General features: G+C 36.5%; 1 protein-coding gene across 2 annotated transcripts in view; it reads right to left on the minus strand.

Annotated features, from left to right (window-relative positions):
• PLAGL1 (PLAG1 like zinc finger 1) overlaps positions 1-23,217 on the minus strand; it is a 110,930-nt gene that overhangs the window by 22,235 nt on the left and 65,478 nt on the right. For both annotated transcript variants that reach the window (XM_073219696.1, XM_073219697.1), the window contains exons 2-3: positions 8,249-8,322; positions 4,186-4,217 (exon numbers count right to left, since the gene is read on the minus strand). The gene's annotated coding sequence lies outside the window, so the exon portion shown is untranslated. The remainder of the gene's footprint in view (positions 1-4,185; positions 4,218-8,248; positions 8,323-23,217) is intronic.

Here is a 23,217-nt window from a genome sequence, read left to right on the forward strand (position 1 = left end):
TTCATGCATTTTAATAGAGCAATTTTAAACTTTAAAACCTGTAGTGTAATACCTCAATAGATCCACCAACATTAATTTTAAAACACCTCAGATCTACCATATGGCAAAAGTCTTAGACATTTAGATCATCTGATATCTTTCAAAGGTGTGATGAAGTTCATAATATAACTTAAAATATTTTCAGTATCTCCTATAATCTTGCCCAAGAAGACCTTTAAGTATTTATATCTTTCGTCCTACTTGCAAATGGATTAGACAATCCCTGAAGTTTTCCCCTGCTTTCTGCAAGTAGAAACAAACATGAAATTGCTTACATAAAATATTCAAAATAGCACTCAGAGGAAATGGTATTTTTTTAAACCAACAGTATTAAAATATCATAAAACAGGTATGTAAATCTACATAGTAACAGAACCTGAAACAAATTATGAACTGAAAAAGTAATAACCAGTGGGCATTCATTTTCAACAAAAGCTTCATAGAAATGTACAGTTTTAGTAAATGTACAGGGTACAAAGGCTGAAGTCTCTTAACTGAATACATAATTCAGTGATAACCAAACCTGGCTATACACCAGAATTACCAGGGAAATATTTTTAAGAATAGATTCCTAGGCCACAACACAGACTGACACCGTATCATCGAGGCCCTGGGAATTTATGTTTCCCCAAGTCTTGAGGAGCTCAGTCTGCAGCCAGCTTTGCACCACTGATCCCTGGCAAGCATTCCAAACCAGTATCTCTCTCTAAGAATTCATTACAAAACTTGGCTTCTTCCGACTAAGACTATTTTAACCAGTTGATCCTCTTAGGGCTAAAGCTTTTCAGGATTTTCTTAACCAGCACAAAGATAAATCTATTATGAAACAAAGCCAGTCATATCTCACCTAAGTGACTTAATTCACTTGGGTTCCTGTTTTCTTCTAATTTGATCAAAATGGCTATGTCCATTTATTTTGCATGGGAACATCTTTTTAAGTTAAAAAACAAAAATTAAGATAATTTTTAGACAATGAAAGTTTAAAAATAACCTATCACAATTCAGGAAAAAACTGGAGGTGAGCATATTCTCTGACTCATCTGGAGAATGTGTTTTACATGTATTCCTCACTTTGCATGTACAAACACACCACAGATAATCTCCATGGTCTCCCTCCTCAGCATTTACTGGTTTAACTGGGTAGTCTCCAAAGGAACTGCATTATTTTTTTAAAGAGCTTTAAAAATCATTGAAGCAAGAAAGTACAATTCTTCTAGATGATTCTTCCTTTGCTCGCACCCATCTCACCAATGGATAATACCAAGTCATGAGTTCAGAGAGATGGAGGCTCTCTCCTGCTCCGCCAGCAAGGGTGCGCATGACAAGAAGTTCGCAGACCAGGCAGCAGAGGAGCTTAGCTTCATTGTCAAAATATTCAAATTATCACTAAAAGAAAGCAATTCTTTTCTGAATTCAACAATACTCCTTGGCCTCCGAGGGCTCACCCAGGAGCTTATTCTTAAGCTGTTCAGTGTAAACAGCACTAGTGAAAGAGGAGATGGCAGGAGGAGCTCAAGGCCCTCCGCCTCTCCCACCTGCCATCTCAGCACCAGTGTAATGCTGAAATGGTTCACAGTGCAACAGAGAACCTGAGAGCATGCATGTCTCTGAGGAAAAATCATGCGCAGTATACCCCGAATTAAGAAAGCAGAGAAGAGACAGGAAAAATAATGCATGTCAGTTTGACAGGATGATATTTGCAGACTGCTTTCCAGGTCAGAATTTAGGTTTCAGAATCAGCAACAAAAAAGGTTTTAGTATGTCAATGATATATACATGTATGTATGTATGTATGTGTGTGTGTGTGTGTATAGGTTGTGAAAAATGACCCTATAACATTAAACATTTCTAGATGTTTCTGATCTCCAGAGTAGCAAGAAAAAAACATTTTCTAGAGTAGGGATTGGAACATAGTAAACAGATTATAGTGTCAAACAGGAAAATCTTTTTGGGAAATGATCAATTAATCCATTGATGACAAAAACTAAACGTTTCATGAATCTAGAGTATATGTTTTCTAGAATGCGATTTTGCTGTCACAATCTGTTTTTCCAGGCATTTGTTTCGAGGAGCTCTATTTAAGAACCAGCCCTTTTCCCTGTGAATGTGCTGTTAGCCACCTGCTGAGCAGTCATGAAGCCTTAGCTGGACAAAGGGGTTTCTCTCTAGTTTCAGCCCATTCACTTCCAGCTACTCCTTTTTGCTTAAGTAAATTCTTCAAACTGACTTTTTTTATTTCTAATGATTTCAGTGAGAAAGGACCGGGCAAGTCCCAAATGCTGGGAATTCCACCTTGGTATTCAGAGAAAGTCTCCTCTTAATTGAAGATGTGCAAGGTTTGTTTCTGAAAAGCCTCTCAAGTAAATTTTATTTTCGAAAGACTATAAATCCAGATGGAAAGGAGTCCACCTGATGTAGCAGATTACAGACAACTAAATCTTAAGTGAACAATGAGATTATATATCTGGCTCGGAGAATTTAAATGGATATTTGTATTCATCACAAGACAATGGAGCTGGTTTAAAGATGTCGCAGAGGGGCATGCCACAAAGGGCCACTCAAAATTTGAACAGATTTGTGGGCCTGCAACCTGGCCCTCTCTCTTTTCCTACAATCTCTGGGAGATCATATTCACAACCCAAGGTTTCAACTACTTCTTGAGGTCAGAGGCCTCTTAAATTTCTATCTTTAATCCTGAACATTCTTTCCAGACAAACGATCTACCTGCCCCTCAGCTTGGATATCTTGTAGTGCCCGGACGGTCTCCTGTTCTAAAGCAGGGGCTTGGCATGGCTAACTCCAGACTCACTCCTTCTCCATGCCAGCATTACTAGTTTTAGCTACTGGCACCATTACATAACAATAGCTAGTATTTTATGGGTGCTCACAAGGTGACGGCCATTGTTCTAATCACTTTAGTTAATGCTCTCAGCAATCATATGAGGATGTATTAACCCCATTTTACTTGTGGGGAAACTGAGGCTTAGAAATTACACTAATTTGCTCATGGTCACACACCAGCTGAGCTGGATTTGTATCTGGAGTGTGATTTGAAAGTCCACATTATTAATAGGTCAGTGTCTTCACCGTTTCACTTCCCAGACTCTCCAGACTCAGAAACTCTGCAGTCATACTAGATTTTTCTGTCTAAGCGATACAGATTCTGCAAGCTTACTGTCTCTCAAATCTGTTTCCTTTTCTTAATTTCCATAGTTACCACTGTTTGGGTGATGTTTTGCCTTCATCACAGCCTCCAAATCAGCACTGCAGGACAACTCTGGAATTTTGCTCGGTCTCCCCCTCTCGCTTTTCCTCTGGATCCAGCTCATTTAAAACAGGTGGCAGGCTTTGTAATTTCATGTTTTTGAGCCCAGAGGATGGCAGAAGCGGCCTGTCTTTGTTAAAATCTAAACCCAATAGGGAGGCTGTGCCTGACTTCTCTGCCAGGAGGAGGAGAGGGCAGGTAAGAAGGTGAGAAGAAGCCACTATCCTTCCATCCCCACTCCCAGACCTGGAAAGGAAGAGATGGGTCAGTCCCCAGGCAGGGGGCCCTCGCACAGTGGTGGCAGGCAGGACTCTGCCAGGCCAGGACAGCAGTATGGATGTACTCAGAGAAGCTAGACCCAACACAAGACCTTTCTAGCCTGCAGGCGTGCTCCTGAGAGAGCGAGCTGCAGGGCTTCGAGAGGCCCCTACTGTGACATACCTAAGGCCGGGGCCAGTCCCTCACCCACCGGGGGCTGCGGACATCTCCAGGTTCTGGGGCACACCACATGGGCAGAGGGGAGACATCCGAAAAGGACTAAGATGGAATTTCCCTCTAGTGGCAGAATGGGGGCTGGAGTCTGAATTAGACAGTTATGGGGAATAAGAAAAGGGAGTATTTCCCACATACTTGAAGTTGTGGAGTGAGATTCAGACTGTGGGCCACCTCAGTAAGCTGCTAAGAGCCTTAGACTTGTGTGTATCTGTGCTGTAGACTAGCTTCAAAGGCTAGAACTGGAGCCACATGACTTTTTCAAAAAGGGCCATCCCCCTGTTGCAGAGAAGAGCTGGTGACCTGGGCGGGCAGTCCTGTGTTTTAGAATCCCTGGCAGAAAGAGAAGGATGGAAGGAAACAAGCACAGATGGTAAGAGTTTACTCACAAGATTGACTCTTCTCATTCCTAGGCAAATACCTACAAAGGGAGAGGCAGAGAAAGTTATCTTTAAGGCCTTTATGTGAAACTCTGAACTGCTGAAAAACCAAAAGGAAAGACTTCAGAAGTCTACTAGGAGGAGGAAGGAGAGAGGCCAGGGCTGCTCATCCTGAGGCACAGGACAGCCCTGCTCCCCAGGCCAGGACGGGCCTCCCGGACCAGCACACTGGCCCAGGGAGTGGGCAAAGGACACACGGCACACTAGAAATGGAGGGGAATCAGGGGAGGGGAGATTCTTACTCCTGGAGGAAGCATATAAATCCTTAACGTGACAAATCTGTTGATTAAAAAAAAAAAATCTGTTGATGTTGTTGCAGTAAAGGTAGGTATTTGTGGAACCAAATGAAATGTCTAAGGGGGCTCAGACTTTGAGATCAGTCACATCCTCAAAGCAAATTCCATTTCAGTTCTCTGGCTGAATATGACGCTCATGAAGGCTCTGCTGAAAACTGGAGAGGATCCTAGATAAGCCAGAGATTAGAACTTTTAGAACAGAGAGCTCTGGCCGGAAGAACTTCAGATATACAAGAATCAAACACCAGGAAGCCCTATTTCCCTGCCACACAGGCCCCCACCAAGTCTGCCTGGCATGTGAGGGGGCACATCCAGAGGGAAGATGGATCTGTGAGTGGAGAAGCTGCCCGGTAAGACAGTGCCCCCTCTCTCTGCTCTGGTTATCAGAAGGTAAGTCTTTTGTATTAAATTGCACCCACGAAAAGAACTCCCACAAGGTAACATGGAAGTGACAGTATGTCAGAGTACAGGAAACTAGAGGGACAGGAGCATGAGGCCTCTCTGGCCTCGCAAGGATCTGGCCATGGTTGACATTCACTTCCTACACCAGATGGGTAGGGCCCAGGAGGTGGCAGCTAATACACACGTATGTGAACCATCCCCAGCTCCTACCACCCAACACAGACAACCATGTGCAGGAGAGTACTTTCCAATCTGTGGTGCCCAAAACTTGGGGTGGGGTGGGACGGGGAAGTGGAGGAGAGTGCTAACGGGGAATGGAGGATCAGCCCACTCTATTGGCCAAAAATTTTCATGTGGCTTCCTTTAAACCTACCACCAGCCTGGGGAGTAAAGAACTTGAATTAGGTTAGGTCAGTGTAAAAGGATGTTGCTACATACTCAACACTGAGATCAATATTGGCTCCTCAGACTGTTTTCAGACTGGCTTCTAACCCCAAAGCTGCTTTCAGAGTGATTCTTCTAACATGTAAATATGCTCCTATCATCTGGCTGTTTGGAATTCTTCAGTGGTGCCATAAATTTCTGTCAATTGCAACCAAGAGTCCTCCTGACTAATCAGAATCACTGAAAGCTTTTAATCAGGAGAGCAATATGCTCAAGCTTGTGTTACAGAAAGCGACGTCAGACAACAGATGCACAGATTATGATCCTGGGTGTATCCATCATGTATCTTAAAATTGGTAAAATCGTAAATTCTCTTGGGGGGAAAAAGAACATAAAAATGTGCATGAAAATAATAAATGCAATGATTGAATACTTAAGTTTCTCTACAAAACTAACTGTTCACAAAGAGTTCTAAATCTTTCCTAAATCAGAACAATGATCTTACACATTTTGAGTTGAATATAGTAGGCAAATGAGAATCATTTTAGGGAAACAACATAAAATGATGATCATCTTAATGTGGTTCTAATTTACATGCTGATTGTGTGTGTCTGTTTTATGAATCACTTTTAATTCCTGTGCTCAAACAAAAAGGAAAAAATTACCTTGGTAAATGCCACATAATGGATCAATTAAGTTATTCCTCAAATAAAGTATTTTGTTATACTATAAACATGCATAATTCCTAGCATTATTTTAAACACACTGATAGAGAAATGTGCTTTTATTTACTAACTTTAACAGTACTATTTAACCCTCCCCTGTAATATAAACCCTACCCCACCCAACTGCTTTCATTTTAACTTTTCATTTGTTAAGGGAGTTATGAAGTAAAGGAATTTTAATGATATTTCTTCGATGATAACTTTTCTTCCCTAAAAGTGGTGTGACAATATGTTTTACTTTCCCTTATTCCACATGAGCAGCATGCTTTATTTAATACTAGGTTGTGTTCCTACAGTTAGCTCAAAAAGTTAACATTTGGCTAATGTAATATTAATGATAGTACTAACACTAAACAATAGCATTCTGCTCAATAAAATCTAAAATGATGGTGTGGTGCAGTGAAAAGACCACTGGCTTTGCATCAGATGGCTCTAGGTTTAAAAACTAGCTCTCTGCTACTTGCCAGGTATGTAACCTTAGGCAAGTACCCTAACTTCTCTTTACTGTGACATCTACCTACCTTGCAGAGCTGTTACAAGATTATACGTTACGTAAGCATATTCAGAAGCACAATGACTGGTGCAGAGTCTAAAGCACTTGTACAAAGTAGATATAACCTGTTAATAAGTACCAAGAACAATTCTACACACTTAATAACTTGTTTCAGGATACAGTATACATAACAGAAAGTCAAAGTATAAACTGATTCACTTCAATGACCTCAAATTTGCATTATCATGACACAATTCCACTTCTTAACATGTGCTTGTTAAAGAAATTTCTATTATTTCCTGCATGTGTCAAAGTTTTATATGCCATGTATTTGAAGGATTCCTAAATTCTTAAGCAATGTAACATTATTTGCCATGCTTGTAATGGCAATAACATGTTTGACTAGAGAAAACAATCACAAATGGGCATGGCATGCATTGGTCTTATAAGTATTATAAAGTTACCCAAATGATATAAAGAAGTGACTATAGCATTTTTGGATCTTGCTAAATTTCTTCTTTTGAATGTGTTGCTTGGGAAATGGACTAGTTTTAATTAGAATCATTTGCAGAGCAGGAATTTAAACACATACACATCTAATATTCTTTCCACTTTGGCCTTCCACATAGAGCAGCTGCAGATAGCCTTTCTAGAAATAAGTCCCAAGAGCAAAATAAATTAGGAAGTGGTTTATCTAATGTGAGGCTTAGGGAAAAAAAATTCAACTGTAAGATGGACTATAAAAAAGCTTACAAAGAACACTGGAATAAAAAAGTTATGGCATATTGCAGTCAAGGACATTTTGCAAAAAAAAATGTGTGGAGAGAGTCCAAGAGCTATGGTTAAGCAACACTTAACACTGAAGCTGCAAAACAGGGAGGGCTGCTTTTAGGTGAGGAAGGCCATGGGCTTGAACACAGAACCAGTACATGCAACAAGGGAAAACAACCAAAATGTTGCATATGAAATTTAAGGCTGCAATTAAGGGTTACTATTTCGAAGTAGGTGGTTAAACAAATTATAATATCCACATGTACGGTGGAGAATAAGAAATAAATATGTCTAATGAATATTGGGAATCCTACCAACCATGAGTTCCCTTACACACTGGATTTAGGGACACACTTACTTCCTAACCTTAGGAAATTTGGATACAACATACGTGAACGAGAATCACCTCATATTAGATGTGTGAAAACTTTGAATTATAATATACACAATATACTACTAAATATGATTACAAGCAGAGGATGACACCCCAAATTTTTCCCTAGTATTTGTTTTCATGATAAAGCAATTTCAAAATACCCTTTTTAAATGTGAGGGAGGGAAGTAACAAAGTTTCTCGTAGGCAAGTCATGATACATAAAAATGAGTTGTATAATATACCCTATTTCTAAATAAATATGAATAAATATCAATGGCAGTTCTTAGTATTTCTCTTGATTTTTCTAAAGAGTAGAAAAACAGGCTTCCATATACTCCCCCAACCCTGCCAACTCTCTTTTTCCCTCAAGGCCTGAAGTTCCTCAAATGCAAATTCTGTTGAAAGCACATGTCTTCTGGAACATTACCCCCTCTCTACTGTGGAAGAGGCAGAAGGCTGTGGTGTGTGCACGCTAACGTAGGACAGAATGAGAACGTAGACTCAAGACTGACCGTGGGAGAGCAGACTGGGCAGAAGTCAGAGAATTTAGCAGAGACGTACTTACCTTTCTGACTTTGAGGTACAGAGGAGTTTTAGATATGACATGAAACAGAAGGCCACATCAGACTGAGAGCAATCCTAGAGGGGGGAAAAAACCAAAGGTTAAGGAAAAAAGACATTGAAAAAAACCACACTGGTATTGTGTAAGGAAACATTTATATACAGAATATGAGTTTAGGAATGCCAGGATCAAAAATGTCTCTCCATCAACATGTCATAGTGCCATTTTCCAACATTCCAGAGGCAGGCCCCTAAGTTCTTACAGGATTTTTAGTTTCAAAGAGGCAATACAGTGATGTGGTTCAGAGGGCGGGCAATTATGCCAGAATGCCTAGATTCTGATCCAGGTGCCATGTGGAGCCTCTCTACCTCCTGCAATTAGTCTGACCTCTCTCTGCCTTGGCTTTCTTACCTGTAAAATGGAGATGATCCATCTACAGCACAAGAGCCTTTTGAGCATTAAGGGAGTTCATCTGAGTAAGTGCTAAACACCATGCCTGGTAAGCAAGGAGCACTTGTATATTTACAATTATTTTCCCGAGACCCCAATTCAAGTAAAAACATCTCACAGCCTCAGGCAAAAATCTGACGGTAATCAGAACCTTTTAAAAAGTGTCCAGTAAGGATATTATCCTTTGGGAAAAGAAAACAAGCACCTGAGCAGGGCTGAGGATTCTGAGGAGGAAGGCAAGCCATTGAAAGGCCAAAACACAGACAAGTGAAGAAAAACCAAAACACCCAAAGCATAAAAAACAACTGTACCTATAATTTTTTTTTTTTTAAAGACAGGACCACTACTGAGAGGCCTACAGGGCAGAACTTGAATTTCCAATGAAGGTAATTTAAAATCTATATTCCAAAGTAGTTTTTCCTGTAATTCAATCTACTTTGTAAGAAGGATGTCTCCCTTTCAATGACTAGATAAGCTTGTACTAGGGCTGCTTTATTTGGTCAGCCGGGATGGACAGAAAGCCATCTGGGAGGGAAGGGCCTGGTGTCTTTCTACTAGGAAGTTTGCTTAAGAGATATACACACACACACAAACACAAAGACCTAACATATGTCGACCCCCAAACTTATTTTGAGGGTTTGCCTCTTAAATTACTTGAAGTTTTTCTTCTTGGATATTACAGTAGTCTTCAGCCCTGAGAAAAAGGATTTTTTATGGAGGAACATGTAATTGAAGTTATCTGATTCTCTAAACATAACAAGAACACCATTTTTATCTGCAGTCATTTCCTTGGCTTCTATGTAGCTCTATCAATGTAGACAAAGATCTGCCTCACCACTGAAAGCTGAAACATCACAGAAAAGAGTAGTTTGACTTCCTTCTTTTCCTTTCACTCTCTACCCGTCCCCGCTTTGGTGTGATGTCATATAAAATTACTTCCAGAAACTGGGAGGACTGAGCAGCCAAGCTATAAAACCTAAGTGCTATGCTTACTGCTTTCTTATCTCCAAGTTAATACTTACGGGGGCGAGAGTCTATCAACGATCAAGGCCATGGTAATTTTCCTGTAAGAAATCTAAAGTCTCAGCAGAATCACAACCCGCTGAATCTGCCACATTTGTATGACCCATACAAACGCCCATTCCTCTATGATATTCCTGCCACAAGTCACAAACTTACAAACCTTTATTTTAAAATTTGAGCCCTGCCTTTCATCAAAACTGAAAACCAAGTGATTTCTTCAAAAAGAACCTTGGTGGTTCAAATAAAACCAAAATAACACAGAGTAAAATATTAGCCAGGACCTGTATTTGTGTGCTTACTTACCTACCTGCCCTCCCCATTTTCTAAAATTTTTCATTATGATTTTAAGATGTTACTTTCTCAAAGAATGTTCACAACTATTTCCAACAATGGTTTAAAAAGAAATAGGTCAGAAATTGGGCTTTTCCTAGGGTCCTGTGAGATCCCAGTGTTTAGTCCTTTAGAATAAAAATTTCCCTTATATTTTTCACTGATAAGTGAAGGTGTTTGTTTCCTTTGACAAAGGGCTTCATAACATACAGTGGTGGTCAATCAGGCTAAAAAAATTGTCAATGGATGTTTTGTTTTGCATTATTTAACCTTACATCATAGAATTAAATCATGTAAAATGGAGGCTTTATCCATCTAAATCACTAAACCTGGTCAGGTGAAAGTCTAAAAAACTCTAAAAGCTTTTTCATCTTACTGAAAATATCTGAAGCCTGTGTTGAGATTTACTTTTAGGAAAGAATTATTAGAGAAGAGAGCTTGGATTTGAAAAGGACAATGCCATATACCCACCCACTTTGTACATTTCCTCTTCAGAGGCTGATGGACTGCCCAACAAGCTTGTCTAATCAAGAAAGTGTTTAATAATTCTCCATAAAGGTAAGATTTTTAAAAAGCCATAATACCAATCAGGTAACAATAGATCAATCAGGGTTTTCTAAAATGTAGTATTTGCAGTTGAAGCCTGGATAAGTAATTACATTCAAAGTAATGCACCGGGAGCTATCCATCCCCTTTCATTCAGCACATTCACTGAGCCAAGAGCTTTGCTGGGCTTGGAGATAGAAAAATGAATGCGACACGGCTGCTTTACTTCCAGCTAAAAGAATACACCTAAACAAAGAGCTACAGGGCAATGTGTTAAGTGCTATAATAGAGGTGTGCACAAAGGCCTGGGGGCTAAAGGAAGAAGCTATAAATTCTTCCTGGGAACTCAGGCAAGTAAGGGGAGCTGTAAAAGAAGGTATGGTGATGTTTCCTTGTGATAAACTCAAGTATTTTTCCTCAGTGTATTCTCAAAAGGCAGGCAATATTAGGATTTATGAACTGCTCTAATTGTGAGTACTATATCAGTCTATTAGCTAGTTTCATCTATGTTTGACATAGACTTCCAGTTATAATACCCGAAGAATATAAGCTTTGAAAAATAAATTCATTATCATAATATTCCCACACAACACACAGTTCAGAACAGCATGAATGGCTAGCATGAGTAAAACTCAGATACAAAGGTCAAAGACGTTTTGAGACATAAATGAAAGACATATTCTAGAGACTTAGTAATGTATCAGTGCTTACTTTAAGTATCATTTTTTTTGTTTTTTTCCTTCTTAAGGCAAAAATGAAAGAACACCAGATTATATCATGGTTAGTATTTGTCTTTCCCTACTTCTGTGTTTAAAAAAAGGAGGGGAATCAACTTCTACTTAACATCATTTATTATGCATACCATATTCCTACTTATAACATAGTTGTGACAGAACTTCCATTGTTCATTACAAACTAGCCCCAAACTTGAGTAGTTCTAATGTAAGCATGAGAAACCACCGTCTCCTTTAGGGTGAATTTCCAAATTCCTCTGTGTTAAATTGAGGTCTAATTTTCCCTGTGCCTGGTTTTCACAAGAAGGTCCATTCCACCCCATGTGCTCCTTTTCAGCTGTCAATAAACAGAGGCAGTGAATTCCCCCACGGTTTCACAAAGCTAGTTAGGCAGGGCCATTCACTCCTTCAGGAAAACAGGGCATTGATTTCAGGGAGTTCCCAGGGAGCAGCTGCAACAAAGAGATCAAAGGCCCACCTCTCTTTCCCTCCATTGCTTTCATGAGGCCAGGCCCAGACAAACAGCGACAGGTTTCCTTGAGACAAGGAGAGGGCCCAGCAGACCACCTCATGGTTCAATTCAAATTCATCCGTTTCCTACATTCCAGTGACAGTCCAGAATGCTAACCATGACAAACCAGCACAATCCCCCGGCATAATATACTGCTCGCTAGTTCATCCAAGGTCAGAGGGAGAGAACAGGCACCGAGGGAAGCCTCGGCTCCTAGGGCCTGCTGAGCCTCAACGGCCCCCTGACATTCCATAAATAAACTTCGCCTGCTCACTCTCCCTTTCTTTTTCCATCCTGCAAACCCACAAGGGATGGTCTCACTTAATCTGCAATTTCTTTCGTGTCACTGTACCCAAACTATGGGGACCCTTTATTCCCAACGTTAACGGGTCTCATCAGTATAGGAGTCTGGCTACACGTACAACCCTTCCAGGTTCATACCTGGTAAGCTGCTACCAGATGAACTCAGGGCTGTAATTCCTAGGGTGTCCCTAACACCCAATTTCCAGCGAACACCACACCACCTCAAGAGCGTCAGTCTGCGTAAATTCTGTTTGCTGACCAAACATGAACAGAGACAGAACTGTTAGCTTTTTGATGTGAGCCAGGTAATCACCAAAACTGGTAATCCAAGCTCTTAAGTGGCAGCCCGTGTGTGAATGCGCTGAGTCTGTTTGTGGGAGTGAGGCAGGTTGGCGAGGGGGAGGGGACAGCAAGAGGGACTGGAAAGAAAATGGATTCTCCTAATTGGTTACTTCCATTGAACAGAAAGAATTAAAAGGTTTCCACAGTCTCCACTGAATTCTGAGCTGCTGCTGCTTTGACACAACCTTCACGAACACCTATAACAACATGCGTTCATTTTACTGTGCTCCATTCCATTTCTGTTGCTAATCCTGAGAACGTGGGAATAGATGGGTTAAGTTTCAAAATTCCTAACCAAAAAGAAAATAAACAGTATTGGAATGAAAGGTATGGAGAACACATTCTCTGACACAGAACACAACCTTCCCACATGTCATCTTACGAGCTTCAGTGCTGACCTGGGGGACTCACTCACTGATGATTCATTTGACTGCCAAACACACCATTGTGTATAGGGTACTGAGAGTCCTCAAGGAGGAGACTTTTGCCTGTTCTCAAGTTGGGACAGAAATGAACTTTAAAAACCCACAACTCTAAACTGCACAGGAAAGATAGCTTCGTAGCAGGCGCAGTGTGATAGCTATTTTAGGAACCACAAAGCTGACTCTGGCACTGATTCCCTTTGGGCCTCTCTGTCTTCCTACTTTTCCAAAATGGAGACAGAAATATCTGTCAAGAATTCCTTTATAAGGTATTGTGAAATAGCAATTCTTCAAAAGTGATGCACCTCACTGAAGCAAGCTGTTCTACTGAGTAGAACCTCCTCATATAACAGATCATTCTGTGATTCAGTAGAGCTGGTCTGGAAACTCACTGAATTTCTATAAATCAAATCATTTTTTAAAAGCACTCAGAAAATTTACTATTTTTAAGAAAGTCTATGGCAAATAATGAAATACACTCATCAGTTCATTTATGTACCTTTCAAACGCCTTTACAGAACACTTAGAAGCATCAATTTGACCTTCACAACCATTTACTAGGTGGCTTTATTAATTTCTAGTTTTGAATGAGGAAAACAGGCTTGAGAGTTAACAAACTGATTTGCCAAAGTCATAGAATAAGTAGCAGAGTCACAACTTTAAGTTTTCCATTTCTTAATCCTATGCTGTTTCCACTGTACCTAGCTACCATGTATGCACATAATTATTCATTGGCATTCTCTAACCATAACTGTATTAAATAGGTACTCAATCTCTTTCTAAGCTCAATGCACACACTACTCATTGAAGGACTCTGATATTGGATCCATATTTAAATTTTGTCATCACCTTTTAGTAGTGTTGTAAATTAAGCAATTAATATTTTCAGAGCCTCAGTTTACTCATCTGTAAAAGAGGAATAATAACATCCTCTTTCATAGGGTTTGTGAAGGATCAAATTAGGTAACTTTGTATAAAGAACCTAGAGCAGGGATAGCATATAATAAATGCTCAATAATGGTAGCTATTATTACTGATGTTGAAAAATCAAACCAATGTAAAATTTGTTACAAGAGAAAAAACTTCCATTTCAATTAAAAGACAAAAATCTAACTTCCAGCTGTGGATTACATGACTCCCTTTAGCACTAACAATTTGGCACCCGAGTCTAGGATTTTATAGGGACCAACTAAGGAGCCAAGATCAAACTGTTGTAATAAATTCTTATATAAAATAGAAACTCTACTTGAACTGTCTTTTAAAAATCTCATTGAGGGAACTCCCTGGTTGCTACAGAGCAGCAATGTGGTTTTGTGTGATCAGCTTCACTTCTTGTCATTTAATCATTTTAAATAGACATGTACTGGTGCTAGGCAGAAATTCAGACTGCTGCCACATGAAGATAAAATACATAATACAAACATTTGTTGCATCTAGTTAGTGCATTAAAGTTTTTAGAAAACCAATACGATTTTACTTCATTTAACTTACACTACTCACTAGGAGAAAATAAGTTAACTTTCTAGCACAAGAAAAGACTGCCAGTGGTAAATGGCAAACTTTATGTTTTACTCCTTGTCTCTTTTTTCCCAACCCCTTATCAATGGATAGTGGTATGTAGATGTTACAGTACAGAGCGTACTGAATACTGTGGGAAGACAGAGGACATCTAGTCTGGAGAGCAGGAAAATACTTTGGAGAGGCGGTGACATTTATCCAACATTTTCTACCTAGTACGAAACACAACTAAAACATTCCAGATTGTCCTTGAGCTTGATGAAGCTTTCTCTGCTCTCTAAATATGTCATTATGTGACTTAGTTCTCCTTCACTGCTTTTGCTGATCTGCAAACTTAAAGGGTTTTCCCTTAAATTGAGGTTCATTCTTATATTGCATTATCTACTATAAAACACATCAGTTTAAAATACATGTTAACTTATAGTTTGTTAACATTTTGATCATTTTTTCCCTCTCATTACATTTTATCTCAGAAATTAGTAGCTGGTAAGAACCTTTAAAAATATCTAAGGGAATATGTCTCACTTAAAAACTCACTAAATTTTTACTTACTTTCTCCTGCTTGCTTTAGGTTTAATTTACTCTTCTTTCCCTAGTTTCATATGGCAGAAATTTAAGATTATTGATTTCAGATTTTTTTATATATATATTTAATACATTTCCCTCTAAGCACTATCCTAGCTGCACCCCACACAGATATATAAAAACTGCTTTTCTCATTTTTTAGGCAAAAGTATTTTTAAACTTTTTCATGAGACTTGTTCTTTGCCCAATTAGAAGTTATTTAGAAGTGTGTTAGTTTCCAAATATTTGAGAATTTTCCAGCTATCTTTCTGTTATTGATTTCCAATTTAATTATCTTGTAGTCTGAGAATGTATTGTGTATGATTTATTTTAAGTTTAAGGTGTTCTGTATGGCCTAGAATGTGTCCCTGGGCTATTTGTGTAGTTTAGTTACAAGATATTTTTCTAGATACCTTACCATTCTAATTTCATTATGGTCTGGGAATAGTCTTTGTATGATTTAAATCCTTTTAAATTGACTTGTCTTCTTATCCAGAATATGGTCTATTGATAAATGTTCCAGATGCACTTGAAAAGAATGCATATTCTGTTGTTATTGGGTAGAGTGGTTTATAAACGCCAATTAGATCAAGTTGGTTGCTAGTGCTATTCAGGTCTTCTATATCCTTACTGATTTTCTATTTTCTTGATCTATCATCTATTGAAATAAGGGTTCATAATTGTGGATCCATGATAATTGTGGATTTGCCTGTCTCTCCTGTGTATACTGAAACTCTATTAGTAGGTACATAATCATATTTAAGATTATATCCTCTTGATAAATTTACTACTTTATCATTATGAAAGACCCCTCTTTATCCCTGACAATATACTTTGCTCCAATTTCTACTTTGTTTGTAGTAATATGGCCACTCCAGACTTTTTTTAAAATTAGTGCTAAAATGTATATTGTTTTCCATCCTTTAGCTTATAACTGATTTGTGTCTTTATATATCTGAAGTGCATTTTTTGCAGACAGCATATAATTTTTTAAAAATCTAATCCAACACTGTCTTTTAACTATTTAGGCAATTTATACTTAATGTGATTATTGATATGGTTAGACTGAAATGAAACATCTTGTCATTTGTTTTGTTTGTTCCATCTCCTCTCCCATTTTTCCTTTTTTTTTTTTTCCTGCTTTCTTTTGGACTGATTATCTTTTCTCATTTAGTTTTATCACCTTTAGCTTATAACTCTTTGTATTACTGTTTTAGTGGTTGATTTAGGGTTTATAGTTATATTCTTAAGTTACTGCAATGTACCTACAAAAATATACCTCTCAACACATAAAAACTTTATTATTTCAATTTTTCCCCTCCCGACCTTTGTGTAATTATTGAAATACATTTTACATTTATAAACCCCAACTACTTTGTTACCATTTTTGTTAAAAATCAATTATTTTTTAAAGAAAGATTTAAATTTTAAAAATCTTATACATTCACCAAGGTGCTTACCATTTCTGCTGCTTTTTATTTCCATCTAGTATTACTTTCCTTTTTCCTAAAAGTTTCCTTTAACATTTCTTGTAGGGTCTAAGGGTAATGAATTCTTTCAGTTTTTGTATGTCTGAACAAGTCTTATTTCACTCTTTTATGAAAGGTAATCATTAGCTATAGATTTCGAGGTAGACAGTTTTTTCATTAAAGATTTTGCTCCACTGTCTTCCAGCTTGCAGTAGTTTTGATGAAAAGTCTGCTATCATTCTTTTGTTCCTCTAAATTTATAGCCTTTATTCCCTGCTTTAAAATTTTTATCTTTACTGATTTTAAACTACTTGATTATGGTGTACCTTGGTGTAATTTTCTCCATTTTGGGGGGGGGGTATATCCTAGATATTTGTTGAGCTTTAGAGATTTGGGAAATATTTTCAAAAAATTTAGCAAACTTTCAGCCATTATATCTTTTAATATTTTTTCTGTTCCCTCCTCCTTTGGAGACTCTAAGTACACATATATTAGGCTGTATGAAGCTGCCCCACAGCTAACTGATGGTGTATTGCTTTTTAGGGTTTTTTTTTTTTTTTGCATAATTTCTATTGCTGTGCCTTCAAATTCATGAAGTCTGTGAAATGCCTAGTTTGCTGTTAATCCTATTAGGTGTATTTTTCACCTCAGGTATTTTGTCATCTTTAGATCAATTTGGGTCTTTTTTATGTCTCTCCATAACAAACTAATGTTTTCCTCTGTACTATCTTGGACATATGGAACATAGTTATAATTATGTTTAATACCTTTGTTTAGTAACTATGTTTATCAAAGGCTTATTAAAATGCAAAAAGTGACTTGTTTGGGTTACATCACATAATAGCATATGTCTTGCAGTCATTTTCTCTTCCATAAAAATATAATTTTGCAATATTTACTACATATAATGATATAATAAAACATCTTTAAAGTATATTTTATAATAATTCATTACTAGTACCTCAAGCTTATAATACTGAGCAATATGGAAATAGTTAAAGGATTAATAGTTACTAAATGTTGCTAATGGCCAGGTATACCACCTCAATTAATCCTCATAAACTTCACAGCTATTATTTCAATTTTTTAAATTATTTCAATTTTATAAAAGAAAAACTATGGCTAAGAAAGGTTAACTTGCTCATAGTCATGTAATTTTTGACACCAAAGCCAGAATTCAAGCCAGGCTACACTTGGTTCTAAAACTTGTGCCATGCTATCTGCTCTCTCATTTACAGCTCTTAAAAAGAGTGCTTCTGGAACTAAATTTTAATAGAACACTCCAAGTCCTCAGTAGCAGAGCGGTATTAGGAACCATTTACTAGAAGTATCAAGATCTATTCACACTTTTATAAAAAGAATTCCAATAAAACAAGCACTGAAAAAGAAAATGAAGTTTTCTTGGAAAAAATTTCAAACCTACTCTTTCTCCCATCAATACTTAGAAACACATAGATGATTGAGATTTTAACTGCTTTTTAATCATATTTAACCTAATTGAAGTTCTCAAATCGAGCATTCAAACTTCCTTACTGTGTTATCTGGAAAAGTCTACACCTAATAAAACGTAGCTGAGCTTGAGCTCTAGCACTAGATTTTTCTTACATCTAAGTATTAAAAACATACATTCTACTTTCTTAAGATTTTATTATTTATTTTCTGGTAATAATATTATACATTCTTACTGTAGAAAGAGTTTGAAAATATGTATTTTTTTAGTTATTCTTGGGTATGTTAATTTCTTTCATAAGAAATGAACCTATTATGTTAAGCTTCCAATTTTTTTTGCCACAGAAAGTATCTTTATAATTTATCTGACTACTTCATGGAATTTCAGTAATTCTAAGAGCTCTACTATTTATTTTCAGGATTATATGGGTCTCTCTCATTGTATTGCCTATAAGATTTTGGTGTTCTCTCTGCACTAGCTAGAACTTGTATAACCACGTTAAGAGACATTGTGTTACTACTCTTGATTTTGGTAGAAATATTTGTGGGTTTTACTATTAATAAGAAGTGTGTTAATGGTTGAAAACAAATACTTGGCACCACAATAAGGAAGTACTATTCCTAACAGATGACCAGAAATGGGTGCTAAGTGCTATTAAATATCCCATGAGATTCTGAGTTCAAATTTTAAGAACTTATTGGTATGATATAGTTTACACATAAGATCCCCAAATACTGAATCATCTTTGTATTCTTGGGGTAAATCCTATTTGGTCACAGTGGATAGATTTTTTTAAACTTTTTTTGTAGATTTTTATATTCATAACTGACAGTAAATATCCTAAGTATTTTATGTTGGCTATTAGGTTTTAATGAGGTTATATAAACCTCTTAAATATACCTTTTGTTTTTGATTTGTGGAAGTTTTGTAGCATGGAAGTAACTACTGCACAAATATTAGGAAGAATTCATCAGTCTGACAAACTAGGTCAAAATAAGCTTTAGTGTCTTATCCACTGAAAATCTTAAGGCTTATTTATGTGGAACTTTAATAGAATTCACTTAAAATTTACTGATTGTCCTCTGTATCTGCTCTAATGTTCTTTCTATATTATTAATTTTTTGTCACCTAGTATATATACAATTTTTGTGTTACAAAGTCATTGAAAACTTTGTGTATTATCTATTTTAAGATAAGAGTTCTAATAGTGATAATCTTATTTTTTAAATTATTATATTCCAAGGATTGGGTGACTTTAATGATAGGGTAGACTATTTACACCAAGTAAGGAAGGATGTGAGATGAGGGAAGGATAGTACAGAGGAAAAGTTACACCTAGGTGGAGTTAAAATTTAGTTTGTGCAGGGAAACTGGTGGAGAATGGGATCTTGGAATCAAAATCATGGAGGGAAAAAGTTATTGTTAATGACTAGATCCACAATATGACCATGGGAGGACATGGCTGAAGCAATCTCAGGACAAAATCATTGAAGGAGAGGCAGTTAAGGAAGTGAGAATACTGGAAGGATCCTATGTAGCCTTAAATACTGGAAGGATCCTACGTAGCCTTAAAATCATGAAGAATTAGGGCACATTAGTCTTGGAGAAAAGGGCAGTAAGCCAGGAGCTAAATCTTTAAGGAATGAGGAATAGTGATGTGGAAATTGGTAGATAACTAAACAAGGAAGAACATAAAACATTTTTGCTTTCAAGATTTTATGTTTATAACTATATTTATTGCTTAATTCTATGTTAACTGTTTAAAGCTAGCTCAACAGCCCCTTTATGCTATAATTCTCCCATTCTAGTTCAGATGTCCTTATTTTATTTTGCTATCACTGTGAAAAATGTACAACAGATGCTGTCATTTATATCAATTTCCTAAATTTTAAAGCATTCTTTCTCCCAAAATATCCCATAAAGCATCAGTCCTATGGTATATTTGATGACATAGGGATTACACTGTGAAATGCATTTGAAAAACACTGCAGACCATAGGCTCTCTTAGATAATTAGTTGTTGGAAATAAGTCTAACTTAATTTTAACTCAGTTTTTTATTGTCCCAAATTTACATGACCATAGGCCCCTTTGCCCATATAACATCACTTAACATTAAAAGGAATGAATATTCCAAGGTATATATTTTTGGGAAGATTTTATTAGACATATGTGTCTTCCTTGTGGCCTCAAAATAGGTAAAACAAAGCCTGCTAGGACAAGATTCAAGATACTGATTAGGATACTGTTAGGGAATGCAAATACCCATCATGTTACTTTTTAACAATATTATCCCCCATTGCTAACATGCTGTGAAAAAAAAACAGTTATCTTCAGATAATACTTCTTAAAAGTATCTTTAAAATTAGTTTAGCATATTTCAATTCTTCTCCATCAAAATGACAATATATATGTAAATCAAAACTATTGGCTGTACATTACATTATGGTTCATAACCTTATTTTTCCATACTGGCAATATAGTTTCTTGTCTAAGAAATTGGCCAGTAAAACCCACTAAATATTGTAAATGTTTTCAGTGATACAGGGAATAATTCATTTTCTTAGGTCAAAAATGTTTGCTCAAATCTCCATTTTAAATGTTTGTATTGCACTGGATTAAAAAAATACTCATTACTAAAGTAGGAGTTCTAAATATGTTTCAATATACCACAAAGAAAAAGTTGCGGAACAGAAATACAGGTACTCCAAATGATAAAAATGGGAATAAAGCTAAATTCTCCTGATCTGGAATCCTTCCCTCATTTCTTCTAGTTACCAAATGAAATGGAATTCATTTTACCTCACTAGTACTAGTCAAACCACTTACACTAGTGGTTTTCTCTAAAGGTGTTGAGTCCTTCTTAACATTTGCCACAAATATGGTCTTGGTGAAGACTGTGATGTCCAACAGGATGGATATATATACATCTTCAGCTTCACAGATGGTACTTTGCTCCCACTAATCACAACCCTGATAGGAAGTCGCTCCAAAGAAACAGATGGTCCTACCCCAAGATGTGTATAATTCACATTTCCTTACTATAACTATTAAGTACCTAATGGTATCAGAAAAAGGGAAATACACCTTAAAATAATATAAAAACTAAATAATAAAACTTTTGGTCTATGTTCTCTAGAAAAGTACTCTAATGTAACTAGAAAATATAAAATGTCAGAGGTGGAAAATAAAAAATATTAGATCAACTTACAAAAGCCAACAATGATTATGTTATCAGTCAGACAGAAGCAACCTAGAAACTAAATAAAAACAAAAATTAGTAGTTTTATATAATAGTTGCACATGTATTTTTTAATCATAATTTTATTGAGATAATTACAGACTTGCATGCAGTTTTAAGGGAGATCATAAGTACCCTTTAGATTCCCTCAATTATAACATTTCATAAAACTAAAGTACAATGTCACAGTGTATTTATATGAACACAACCACTGGTCTTTTGAGCTTTCCTCAATTACATTACAATTGTTTGTATGTGTATATTTAATGCTATAGAGTTTATCATCCATAGGTTCACATATCCACCACCACAGTCAAGATACTGAACAGTCTCATCAACACATGGATTTCTCATGTTGTCCTTTTACAAGCACACCCACCTCCTTCCCCACAGCCCCCATCTCTAACTGCTTACACATCTATTTTAACACTAATAGCAGCCATTTATAAACAATAAATATTTTCCTTATTGTACATAACAGACTAGTACCCAGTTATATGTCAAATCATGAATAAAGAATTCTATTTTTCTGCCTTAAAGGGTAAGTTTTGGTTTAAGGAAAAAATTCTCTGGAGACAAGTTTTTATCTCATTGTTACAACATAGACTACTTACCTCAAAAAATCAGAAAGTGAGGTAAACTGAAAGTACTATCTGAACTCACAATTTTCAATACATATTTTTAAATACCTTTTTTAAGCAGTTTTAGGTTTACAGAAAAATTAAGGGGAAGGTGTTTTTAATTTCAAATTCCACTTGTTCATTGCTGGTATATTAAGAGAGCAATTGACTTTCATATATTAACTTTGTATTCTGCAACCTTGCTATAATCACTTATTAGTTTTTTTTTTCTTTTGACCATACTTTCAGATTTTCTACATAGATGTGTGTCATCTGTGAACTATAGTTTTATTTCTTCTTTACCAATCTGTATACTTTGTTTTCCTTTTCTTATTGCATAAGGTAGGACTTCCAATATGATGTTGAAAAGGAGTGGTAAGATGGGACATACTTGCCTAAGCCTCCAGTTGCTCACTATTACATGTGATGTTAGCTGTTGGTTATTTTTGTAGATATTCTTTAACAAGTTAAGGAAGCTTTTTTCTAGTTTACTACTTTTTAGAGTTTTTTAAATCATGAATATGTGATGGATTTTATCAAGTGCTTTTTCTATGTGTATTAATATGATCATGTGATTTTTCTTCTTTAGTCTGTTGATGTGATGGATTATATTAATTGATCTTCAAATGTTGAACCAGCCTTGCATACTTGGTATAAATCCCATTTCATCATGATATAAAATTCTTTTTATACATTGTTGGATTTCATCTGCTAAGGTTTTGTGAAGATTTTAGAACCTATGTTCATAAGATATTGATCTGTAGTTTTGTTTTCTTGCAATGTCTTTGGTTTTGGATGTAGGGTAATGTTGGCCTCATAGAACAAGTTAGGAAATAGTCCCTCTGCTTCTATTCTCTGAATGTGATTGTAGAGAACTGGCACAATTTCTTCTTTAATTGTTTTGCAGAATTCACTGGTAAACTCATCTGGACATGGTGCTGTCTTGGAAAGTAATTATTTATTTGATTAATAGCTGTAGGCCTATTGATCTTGTCTATTTCTTCTTGAGTATTTTAGAAGATTGTGTCTTTTAAGGAGTTGCTCTATTTCACCTAGGTTATCAAATCTGTGGCCATTGTGTTGTTCATAGTATTCCTTTATTATCCTTTTAATGTCCAAGGGATCTGAATAGCCCCTCTTTCATTTCTGATATTAATAATTTTTATCCTCTCCGTTTTAATTAGCTTCACCTAGAGGCTTATCAATTTTATTGATCTTTACAAAGAACCAGTTTTTGATCTCACAGCTTTTATCTACCTCCTATTTTCAGTTTCATTTATTTCTGCTTTAATCCTTATTTTTTTCTGCTTATTTCAGATTTGCTCTTCTTTTTCTAGTTTCCTAAGATATAAACTTAGGCTACTGATTTTAGATCTTTCTCCTTTTCTAATATACATATTCAATACTATATACTTCCCTCTAAACACTGCTTCCTCTGCATTTGAAACATT

Source organism: Manis javanica, chromosome 13 (genome assembly GCF_040802235.1).
Source record: "Manis javanica isolate MJ-LG chromosome 13, MJ_LKY, whole genome shotgun sequence".
NCBI lineage: Eukaryota > Metazoa > Chordata > Mammalia > Pholidota > Manidae > Manis > Manis javanica.